The sequence below is a fragment of the Artemia sp. Qi Xiang Cuo genome, chromosome 12, assembly GCF_049724085.1.
Source record: "Artemia sp. Qi Xiang Cuo chromosome 12, ASM4972408v1, whole genome shotgun sequence".
NCBI lineage: Eukaryota > Metazoa > Arthropoda > Branchiopoda > Anostraca > Artemiidae > Artemia > Artemia sp. Qi Xiang Cuo.
Window position 1 is genome coordinate 38585257 of NC_142805.1, and position 13046 is coordinate 38598302.

Genomic DNA, 13046 nt, shown 5'->3' on the forward strand with positions numbered 1-13046 from the left:
TAAACACACATCTAACAATGGTTAAGAAACCTAGCTAAGAAAATGTTATTAATAAAATCAGATGTATTTTAAATTGGGATGTTCATATTTCTGAAAACTAAAACCTTTCTTCATTTTTTTTTAAATATGCAAAAATGTACCTAATTATTAAAAGAATTCAAATATTATTAATAAAATCAGATGTATTTTAAACATGGTTGTTCTTAATTATAAAAATTAAAACTAAAATTTATTAGAATATCAAATAATATTAATAAAACCAGACTCACGCCTACAAAATGTTAGGAAATCTAGGTGCGAAAAGCCCAAAATAGCAAATTAGATATCCCAAGTCATCAGTTTCATGCAACACACACCTCTACGAAAGGTTAAGAAACCTAGCTAAGAAAAGTCTAAAATAGTAAACCAAACACCCCAAATCATAGATTTCAGAGAATACACTCCTATGACAGGCTAAGAAACCTAGGTCAGAAAAGTTACGAAATTGTAAACCCTGCACCCCAAATCATAGGTTTTAGACAACACACATCCACATACGTTAAGAAATCTAGCTTAAAACGTGAATTTTTTATGCTTTAAGTATGTTTTATGTCAATCTAAGACATGTAAAAAAAAGTCGAAAAAAATGATCATGTTAAAAAATAAAAGAAAGTTCAAAAAATAAACTTCAAAAGGTATAAAAAATGGGGGGGGGGCAAAAAGTTGGAGTGGGGGGGGGGCTCTTGGAGGTTGGGAGAGAGGACCTTGGTGATTGAGGTCCTCGGTGGTTGCAGTCCTTGATGGTTCATACTCATAATCGTCTCACTAGTTGATTTCTAAGGATTTCTAAGGATTGTTCTGAATTTCTTTATTAAAGTTCTTTTCTTGGCATCTATATCTTTATTAGTATCAACTTTTTATATTTACAACACTGCTTAAATGGTACTTGTGTAATATACAGAACACAGTTGGGAAGTAAGCTAGGTTAATTCACAATATCATCTTGACATCAATGGCTCTTTTAATTTCAACTTTTTAGCATACTCTATTGCCAAAAACAATATTTTATATCACCCACTTCCCAATTGTTTACATGTCTCTTATAGCGACCACAGAGTTTCACCCCAAATAATTCCCCTAAAATTTCAATTAATCTCTGACGTTTCCTTTGTTTTGGCAACTGTGCAAAGATACATTTGAAATTCCTATGAAGTCTATTGATTTTTCAGTCATCAAGTCTTACACAATCGAAGTACACAATAAGTTCAACGTAATTCATGTCTGTATTAATTACATATCATCCCTTAACCTCGAAGCGTAAACAAATTATGATATAACAGTTGCGCAAAACCAATGTTGAAATTCTCAGAAGTCTGATGATGTCACCTTGTTAGCCCAGTATTTCTAACTCCCTGATTGGCTTTGATCGTGTACTGGCAATATTCTAACTCATTGGAGGTCAATGATCTTAACCCAGTTGTATTCACTGAGCGTATTGCGTTAACCCCGAGAGTAGGTTAATGCCTATACATGGACTTCTCCCAGTGGTATTACCTCTCCCCCTACTTGCATTTACTCTGTTTTCTCTGGAGTCACATATTAAAATTGTTGTTTAAAAACTGTCATACGGATGCAAATTTAGACCACACGGGGGATCAGGGTGCAAATGACAATTGACTTCAGTCAGTTTAGTCTGAGTCTACGCACTAATGTAGGTATAACAAAGAACAGCGTGTCTCCCATACATTTTTCCAGAGCCACTTCGTTTGGAAGGGGTTGTCATGAAAAATTTAGAAGGGGACATTTGATTGGTCAATGAAGGTTCTAGTACCCTTATTAGGAACCCAATGTTACTAGAGGACAAACAGTCCTCTCCCTGAAGTAATCCTCTTGGTATCGGATCAGATCTTTGCGTACCTATCCTGCATAGAATAGTCAAAAGGTCCAATGCCTATTCCTCTGGGTCTTATATATCCAACAGAGTCTCAGAGACAAGGACCTTATACAATGTAAATTACCCATTTTTCAACGGTAGGTTGTATAGTAAAGAAAAGGCCATGTTTATCATGACTTGCCGATCGATTCTAAATATCTAGAGTAGGTTCCATGGGAAAAGTTTACCTTTATTTTTTGGAGGGAAGGGCATTAAGGGACCGGGAGGTATACCAAAAAACTTTTCGTTCCTGATTGATTTGAATATTACATCCTTGATTCCTTGTGCCAAGGGTATCTGATTGGACAAAGAAATTGACTCGAACAAAAGTAAGGCCTTTAAACGGACCTAAAAACTTTTTTAACGGCTCGGAACTTCTATCTGTAAGTCTCTGAATAAAGCTTTAAAAACAAAGAATAAATTTGACATTTTGAAATAAATTTTTTTTTAGGACAAATCTGCTTCTCCTGAAAATAGAGCAGGAAAAAAAAACAGCAAAAAAGTGTTTTCCCTGAACGAATTGAAACTTGCAACCGTAATTCACTGTGTCAATGGGACCTAATATACAAGCAAATATATAAATTTGGGGAACGGCCCAAAAAACTTGGGACTAAAACTGGGCAAGTTTTTTTTCAGTCTAATTGAAAGTCAAATTTCAAGTCTTTCGGCGGAGGTGGGCCCAGTGCATAAAAAATAAAAGAAAAATGATAACTCTTAGCCCGAGGACGAGGCCAGGAAAACGGCCAAAAGTTTGTTTATAACAGGTAGAAACTCAAATCCGTAAGCTCCAGGGCAAGGGGACCCTAATGTACACAAACTTCAGAATAAAATCATTCTCCTGAAGACAGTCCAAAAGTTTTCTTTTCCTTTGTCCGGAAACATTATTGATCAGCCCATACTAAACAGAGTTGCTGGACTTCAACATTTTCAATAAGTCTAGACTTAAAGACCGAAAAGTTTGTGACGCCTAAAAATGAACCAAAATTTTGTATGTCTCCAATTGATTTGAAAATTACATCCATAAATCCTTGTACCAAGAGGACCCCAATGCAGAAAATAGAATTTGAAGCTAAATTTGGCAGTATCGTTTCTAAATGCCCGAAATCGCATCAAGCTTGTTTGGTATATCCTTGAGCAGCTTAAACTGACACACTGCGTGGACAATGTTTCTTGCCATTTTTTTCCAACTTTGCAATTGTTTTTGTTTTTTTTTCATTAATGAAGATCTTCTACTACTACTACTAACAACTCACCGCAGCACCAAACCACCTGAGGCCAACACAGCCACGCACGCTCCTCCTCCATCCCAATCTATTCAAAGCCTCCCTTTTTACACCCGTCCATGAAGTTCCCATTTCCTTTAAGTCTTTCTTTATGACGTCCTCCCACCCCAGACGAGGACGACCTGCTTTCTGTTTAGCCCTAGACGGTTGGCCGAAAAAAACAATCTCCGGCAATCTGTCATCCTTTATCCGCACAACTTGTCCTAGCCACCTCAACCTTTCTTTCATTATAGCCTTAGAGAGCGGTATTGAACCACATTACGTACAGTCTACTATTTGAAATACGGTCAGTCGGCTGGGTACCCGGAACAATCCTTAAGCAATTTCTCTTGAAAACACCTAGCAAAAGCAAATCTTCATCCACTTTTCAGAGCGCCCATGCTTCAGAGCCATATTTGACCACTGTCATCACTATAGCTTCTAATATTCTAATCCTGGTTTGAAGACTTATCTTTCTATTCTTCCAAACTTTTTTTAACTGTGAAAAAGCACCCTGAGTCTTGGCTATTCTACTTTTAGCATTTTCACTGCTCCCACCATCTTTACTAATAATACTACCAAGGTAAGTGAAGCTGCCCACCTGATCAATCTTTTCATTACCCACCTTCACCTTTTCATCTTCACTTATTCCTAGCCTTAGTGACTTAGTCTTCTTAACATTAATTTTCAACCCCATTCTAGCACCCTGAAATCGCAAAACCTCTAAAACTTCATTCATTTTGCTCAGACTTTCATCTAGGATGCTTAAATCATCAGCATAATCTAAGTCCAGGAGACTTTTTCCTCCCCATTTGATTCTGTTTTCTACCGTGGTTTTTTTTGTGGACCTTAAGATAAAGTAAATCCAAATTACCGACACAAAGAGGAGTACAATACAAGCCTGCTTAACTCCTGTTTCAATACAAAACCAGCTGCAAACCTCATTTTATACCTTAACCGTAGCAGTGTTATTCTCGTGCATAGCACTAATCACTTTAATGTATTTTTCTGGTATACCATACAAGGATAAAAACCTTTACTAAAGCTCTTCTATCAACAGAATCGAACGCTTGCTCATAATCTATAAACCTGAGGACCAAAGGTGTTTGAAAACTCAGGCACTTCTCAATTCTTATCACCTTTCTTATAAAGTGGCTTAATTAAGATTTTCCTAAAATCATTTGGTGCTTCCCCTTTTTCAAAAATCATATTCATAATCTTCAGTAACTTATTTCAAACCTCAGAGCCACCATATTTAAGAAACTCATTTACCACCCTATCAGCGCCTGGAGCCTTATTATTTTTTAGTCCTTTTAGTACTTTTGCTAATTCCTCCTCACAAAACAAATCTTCCTTCACATCCAATGTATCACAAACTTTTTCATTTTCCTCTATATCTCTTCCTTTAACGCTATCTCGGTTAAGCCAATTCTCAAAATGTTCGGCCCATTTCGCTTTAGTTTTTTCCTTATCGCTAATTGCGGCCCCGTTCCTATCTTTAACTGGGTCAAGCCCGCAGATCAGACACTTATTACTACATTAATTTTGGCAATTACTGTAATTAAGCTAATTTTGGAATATTATTACACGACAAACGACCAAATGCTAGTTAGTATTGTATATATATATATATATATATATATATATATATATATATATATATATATATATATAATATATATATATATATATATATATATATATATATATATATATATATATATATATATATATACAAGGATTGTAATATGGAAGCGAAATATTTTGATGGAAACGGCTGGTTTTTAAATATCATCATTAAATATCAGATATGAAGAAAAATTGAACTTAAGAATCACTAGAAAATTTGTAAACGTAAATGCGCCCTCAGTGTTTTTCAAATTGAAAGTCAAATTTCTCGTCTTGGGGCCAAGGTAAGCCCAAAGAAAAGAAAACAGATAACTGTTGCCCGAGGACGAGGCTATTAAAGACCAAAAATATTGAAGGCTAATTTTTGGTTGTACCGATTGGTTATGTTCAAATCGAGCAAGAATTATGTTGTCTACGATCAAATAATTTTGAAACTTACAGGGTATTTAGGAATGATAAAGATTAATGGAACCTGAATCAAAGCAAATAATTTAAAAAAAAAATGGCTGTTTTGGTTCGTGATATCCGACAAACTATTTTGAGGACAACAAAACACAACTCTTTCGTAAATGACCTTGAAACACAAAGGGTATGGGAAGGGGGGAAGGTTACAAATTCCCGAAGGGGGAATTTTCTCTGGCGGAGTGGGGTACGTAATACATGTTCTTGCCTCGAAAATTCGATTTATCTAGCGAAGCTCGTTCCCTTAGTATTAAAACTTAAGAGCGAGCAGAAAAAGGTCTTTTAATTATTCAAACTTAAAGCGGTGCCTGATTGATGATTCATAAATCAATCTCTTTTTATTGACAAACCAGACAAAGAAGAGAGTAAGCATTATATCCGAAATTTTTATTTTGTTCACAAGATAAGCTATTCTATAATATATCTTGGGACTCTGTTTTATATAGGTCTTTTTACAGAAGTGGAATTTTCTATTTCAGGTTTGGTTCTATTTTGTCGTTTGTAAAACCTCATGACATTTATTAAAAACAGCGCAGAATTAGAATAAGATCTTCTAGCATGCAATTACAAGGTATCCCAAATGAGGAAAGGAATTGACCCCTAGAGTCTGAAAAATACTGTTTTCTTTGTTTCTTCGTTTCAAAAAACTAAATCTAGAAAAAATACACAAAAAAAGTTTTCCCTTGTTTGAATCAATATATGGGGGTACGCATTTCTGTGATGGAGAGGTCTACGGGGAATGAAGGACACTGGACACCGTTTTCATGTCTAAAATTCACTTTACCGAGAGTAGTCCGGTCTCTTTGTGCTGATGTATACATATATATATATATATATATATATATATATATATATATATATATATATATATATATATATATATATATATATATATATATATATATATATATATATATATATATATATATATATATATATATATATATATATATATATATATATATATATATATATATATATATATATATATATATATATATATATATATATATATATATAGTGTATATATATATATATATATATATATATATATATATATATATATATATATATATATATATATATATATATATATATATATATATATATATATATATATATATATATATATATATATATATATATATATATATATATATATATATATATATATATATATATATATATATATATATATATATATATAAATGATCAATAATAATTTATATATGTATAAATGACCAATTTTTCTTTTATTATTATTTCATTAAAGAAATAAAAGCTGCCATAACTTCCGGGAATTCATACATGTTATTATATTCTAAACAATCAATTTTGAGTCTTTAGACTGAAGAATAATAAAAAATAGAGTCCCCTTATCTCAGAGATTTTTATTTGAGTATCAATTACTTATACTTTGGAAAGGTAAGGTATGGAAAACAATAGAATGTAATTTTAGATAGTAGAACTAAATTGAAAGTCAAAAATGTATTTATTGCAAAAATAGCTTTTACTACCCTCTAATCTTATTGCCACAATAATGGTTATTAGATGGCAATGATAAGAATTTAAGATGGCAATGATAAGATGGCAATGATAAGAATACTATGCACTATGAGAAATTACAAAAATAGCAGATTTACCAAAAATAAAGAAAAGAAAGGTCCAAAATAGATAAAAAGCCCACAAAAAATATCATGGAAAAAACAAAAAAGCTCCCGCCCTCTAGGTCTAAAAATATAATTTTTCGCATCCTCATTGAAAAATTATAAAGAAAATCTTTTCCCCTTCAACCACTTTATGTTAGGGAATTACCTCCACTAGCTGCAACCAATTAAAACTTTGATCAATTTCGAAGTGATTTTAGACCAACATTAAATGGAATTAGGTAAACGATATAAAGTAGCAGTATTTTTTTTAATTTGTTTTTTCAATATATGCTTTTTCTTAGCCCTCTAAAGCACCGGCACATTAAAACCCTTATTTTTCGGGGGTTTTTCCGTATCCTTCTTTCTCGTGAATCATTTTATTTAATTGATTTTTTTCTTGAAATGTTGGAGGTATTCGTAATTGCCATCTACATTAGTAATATTTAAATTTGCTAGATAGCCAAAAATTCAAGAAGAATGAAAGTGCCTCACTTTTATGGCAAGAAATTCTTTCTTTGAGAAAAAAATAGAAACAAATATGAAAATATTACAGAGAACGCAAGAAACAGGATACTGCCATATTTTTTTTTTTTTATAATGAAGTAGTGACAGGCTACGGTTTGTTTAGTTCCGGGCTCCAGTTTTTTTTTTTTATGTTCTGTTGCGTAGCTCGTAGATGCTGTATCTCCAAATAGTTGAATTATTGATTCTTACCAGATTCAAAACTTAGGTTCATATAAAAATTATTTGAAAAAAACTACGTTTTCTAAAGAGTTAAAGAGGCTGAGTCACAGGTTCGAACCTTAAAACGTACAGGGATTAGGAGGTACAGCTGGGGGGCTGCCGCCCCCCAAACTCCCGCTTCCGTATATGAAAGGGGCTGTGCCCTCCTCAACGCATCGCTCTTTACGCTAAAGTTTTTATTGTTTAAAAAAAAAAGTTGTGATAAATTCAAACTTTAGCGTAAATAGCGAGGCGTTGAGGAGGGCACAGCCCCTTTCATATACGGAAGTGGGGGTTTGGGGGGCGGTGACCCCCAACTGTACCTCCTAATCCCTCTACGTTTTAAGGTTCGAACTTTTGACTCAGCCTCTTTAACTCTTTAGAAAACGTAGTTTTTTTCAAATAATTTCTGCACGTTTTTGTACAGTTTATTACTTATTGCTTGACTATATTGCTTGACTAACTGTTAGCTGATCGTGTCAGGAGTTAAAGTAAATGCACAGTAAGATTTTCTTTTTTCAACTTTTCTTCGAGCAGGCGGGTATACGGCATGTTATCAAAGCAGTGGAGACTTACCTGTAAGCTGAAGGCCGACTGTGAGATTCCTCTGGAGACGCCTGTTGAGCCGAAAGATTTAATAGATTGGATTTAAAAAAGAAACTGAGTTTCTTTTTTAAACTTTAAATTCAATATATAACAAAATTTCTCTGACGGGGAATCGAACCCAGGACCCCCGCCTGACAGTCAGGAACAGTGACCACTGTACCACAGAGACACTTGTTACATTACTTTTAGTCTGTGAAATCTATTTTTGACGCAAGCAAATCCCCACAAAACTTGATATTTGGTTTTTGGAAAACAGGGAAGGAGTGATCGGATTGAGCTGAAATTTTGAGGATAAGCTCCCAAGCCCCAGGAAATATTATCGTTTAAATTTCAGCCCTATCGGACAACGTTAAAGGGGGGCTGTGATGGGAAAAATTAACATGGGCTCTTATAGGAAAACGAGGTTTTTCGTAAATGTAAATTCGGGGGATAATTTTTTGGTCTGAAAATATCAAAAGGCCCTAACAGGTCGAATTCCGGTTTGAATGAGTCCTCATTCACCCGGATCCGTTGCCAACTATGGCCTGTATTCGTGGCTAACAAAAAAAAATGTGATGAACATTAAGTGGGTAGTTTTGGTTTTTGGAAAACAGGAAAGGAGTGATCGGATTGAGCTGAAATTTCGAGGATAAGCTCCCAGTTCCTAGGAAAGCTTATCCTCTAAATTTCAGCCCGATCGGACAACGTTAAATGGGGGCTGTGGTGGGAGGGTCGAAACTTTCGGTCCACTTTCCCCAATGAAGATAAAGTCGGAGAGGGTGAAATTTTGCATGTTTCTTAGTTTGAGCTTAGGCTTCAAAATGCGATCACCGCCGTCTCTCTGCGGCCGCTAGGACCGGAAATCGCTTAACATTGTGGTGGGTCGCCTCTTTAAAGAGGCACAAGTGTGCCTCCTTGATTTATATTCATGTCAATATTTTCTGACAGAGAAGTAAAACCCTCCTATGTTTTAAAAATTATGTTGGAATCCACAAAAAGTTGTTTGTTCTGAGATTTCTATTATAGTGGGGGCGGGGCAGGGGAAACCTTTGAAGTTTTTGCCCCAATAGATACTGAAAAATACATTCTCCCCTCCTTTTCCTAAATATCGGTGAATTGATGCTATTGAGAGTTTTATTTAGGTATCAACTGTTTAAATTTTGAAATAAAACAGAATCAAAAATAAAGCTATGGACAACTTTAGAACTTCATTTTAAATAGTAAAACTAAATTGAAAGTCAAAAACGTATATATTATAAGGAATAGTTTTTTCTTGCCTCAAATCTTGATGTATATCAACTTATGGTTGTGGTAATAATAATAGTAATAATTTTCTGACGTACTATAGGGAATTATAAAGACAGCATATTTACCAAAAAAAGAAAAGAAATGCTCTTGATCCATTCCCAAAAGCTTCGTTCAGTAGCTTGATCATTGTCCAAGATAGATAAAAGCCCACTATATAGACTTTTACTCAGCTTTTACAAGTTTTTCGCCTTGGATTTTTCAATAATAAATAAACGCATAGATGGCGTTTTGTCAGATAGGAACATCAATAAAAAATGGGAAATATCTAACTAATCGTCTAACTAAAGCCACAACCAGTTTTGCCAATTCAGGAGGTGCTGGGCAATGCTACTCATAAATTATAATTACAAATCTTGAAATAGCTTTATTGGAAAATTAAAAAATAAGTCTTGGCCCCCATCACCGCTCCATATTCGTAAACTAACTCCACTGACCGTAACCGACTAAAGCTTGGATCAATTACAAAGTGGTTTTATACCAACAGTAACTGGAGTTAGGTAAATGATATAAAGCAACATTATTTGTTTTTTTTTTATTTCTTCTGTTAAGTAGCTAAGCCGTAGCCTTGCCTGATCGAGCAGCACATTGAGCCACTCTTTTCTGACTATTCTTGCAACATTCTTCTTTCTTGTGGATTAATTAAAAAAAAACTTTCCGAAAAATAAGCTTTTCAAACAAAAGTAAAGGCCATTTTAAACTTAAGCTCAGTTGATACGAATGCCTGTTAAAATTCAAGCTCAAAACGAACAGAAATTACTATTAAAGAATAAATGAAACCCCAAACGAACAGAAATTAAATAAACAATCATAGCAAAAATAAACATAGAACAGGTAATAATATAAATGAATAAATAGATCTTAAAGCGAGTAATGCCTATATTGAATATGAAAATCAAGCTTAAAACGAAAACAAATATTTTTCTATTAAAGTATAAATGAAACTTAAAACGAACAGAAATTAAATAAATAATCAATACGAACAAACATACAATATATATTAATGTAAATGAATAAATAAATCTTAAAACGAGTGAAACTTAAAAAGAATATGCAAATCCAGTTTGGATCGAATAAAAATAACTACAAACAAGAATTTGGGTGTCGCCTCACTGCAGAAGCCTAAAACCTACTGCGTCATTGGCGCTTTACTGAAAACAATTCTTTGAAATGTTTTCACTTTTGTAACTTTAAGAAATCAAAAATTAATTAAGATTTTAGGGAATAAATATCAGCATATGTATATTAAATTGACATTGCACATTTTTTTTCAGTAAACTCATTTGAATTTTTTTTCAGTAAAGTACAAATTATATTCTGGCTTTTAGAAAGCATAGGGGTTTTGAACTCTACTCATATTAATTTATGCTTGTTTTGAGTTTGACTCTAATATTTATTTTAATTTTCGTTCGTTTTGGGTTTCATTTATTTATTGATACTGATTTGGGGTAGTTGTATGCTTGGTAGATTATATAATAGTCCGGACGCCAGGTGTTGAAAATGTGAACCATACCACGACGAAATGGGGCTGCAAAGAGAATTAGCCTACCCTCCACCCCCTAAATTGACCATGCAAATTCAAAAATACCAATGGCACCTGCTTGCGAGTGGTGAAACACTCCGAAACTTGACATTTTATTATATTTTGGTGTTTCATGCAAGAAAATGCATGTTCCACAAAGTTTGAGGTGCAGTTTTCCGCTCAAAAAGAAATGCCTAGAAGCCATAGAATGTTTTCATAACAAACTAACACGATTAGTTAAAAAAAATGGCACAGTTAAAAAAAATGGCAAAACTACTTGAGTCTTGAACAGTCTTGGATAGTATAAAGAAAATCAAATTGAATATTAGATATATAAAAATATTAATTGTTGACAGATCCATCAGTTCAAGATTTTTTTTCACTGTAATTTTTATTTTCATTTTCAATGCTGTAAGAACTGGAAAATAATAAATTTGTAATATACGAGTAATTCGTTTTCAGTGAAGCACCATTGACGCAGAAGGCTTTAGATTTTTACTGTTAAAGAAGGGGGCAGTATCCAAATTTTGTTGTAGTGAAACTATATTTGTCTTGACAAATCTTGAAAAGAACTACCAAATTAAACTGAATATTTGATGCATAATGATATTAATTGCTAAAAGCTCATCAGTTCAAAATTTTACTGTAATTTTAATATTTATTTTCAATATTAAGTACAAAAGAAAACATTTGTACTATAATTCGTTTTCAGTAAAGCGCCAATGACGCAGTAGGTTTTAGGCTTCTGCAGTGAGGCAATACCCAAACTCTTGCTTGTAGTTATTTTTATTCGATTCAAACTTGATTTGCATATTCTTTTTAAGTTTCACTCGTTTTAAGATTTATTTATTCATTTACATTAATATATATTGTATGTTTGTTCGCATTGATTGTTTATTTAATTTCTGTTCGTTTTAAGTTTCATTTATACTTTAATAGCAAAATATTTGTTTTCTTTTTAAGCTTGATTTTCATGTTCAATCGAAGCACTACTCGCTTTAAAATCTATTTATTCTTTTATGTTATTAATTGTTGTATGTTTTTTGCTACAATTGTTTGTGTAATTCTTGTTCGAGTTGATTTCCATTTACTTTCTAGTAGTAATTTCCGATAGTATTGATTACGAGATTCAATAATTATTTGTATAAAATTAGAAAATGGTTAAAATTACCTTTAATTTCCTCTTAAAAACTTATTTTTCGGAAAGTTTTTTTTTAATTAATTTTTGCTCGTTTTTTTTTTCAAAAAGCTTCAATTTTTTTTTGAATGGGGGGTTGCTTACTTTAAGATTATTCTTGACTTTAAAAAAACGTATATAGAACTTTTAGTTTAAATCGAATGAGGCTTTCTTCAAAGTCTATACGATTACCTCTTTGGTAAAAACCTTATATATGAACAATAGACAGCTCGCATAACTTGTGGACAGCGATTGACAACAATGAATGGATTGAAAAAATAGCTCCAATAAGGGGGTTTAGACCATTTCACTTCCTGACAAAAAGGGACCACGACTGTTTTGAATTGACCTTAATAGGAATTTGTGTACCAAAGCAATTTTGCATCTATCACAGAGTATGTTTTTTAACCGTATAATTGGATAATTATAATATATTTACTATGTGTTCTTGCCTTACAAAACCCCTTCCCATAAGTTATAAGCCCCCTTTAATAAGTTTTGCCCCAGGGCATAACTTACAACGCCTACCCCCGGACCCTGGTGGGCTGTGTCGACACTGGAGTTTTTTGTTAAAATAACTTTTAATCCGATAAACACAAGAACGAACTCAAAATTTTTATCGGATGATTTTAGGGCTTGGAGGAGGGGGGGGGGCTAGTGGCACACCCGAAACCTTTTAAACTTAAAAAAGTGGCAAAGAAAATTCAAATCCAAGTAACATTAGACCAATTTTAATCTTTTAAGAAAGTACAATACATAAGAAATAATTGTAAGAATTCGCAGAAACTTTAAATTATAACCCTTGCCCTGAGGACTCTGG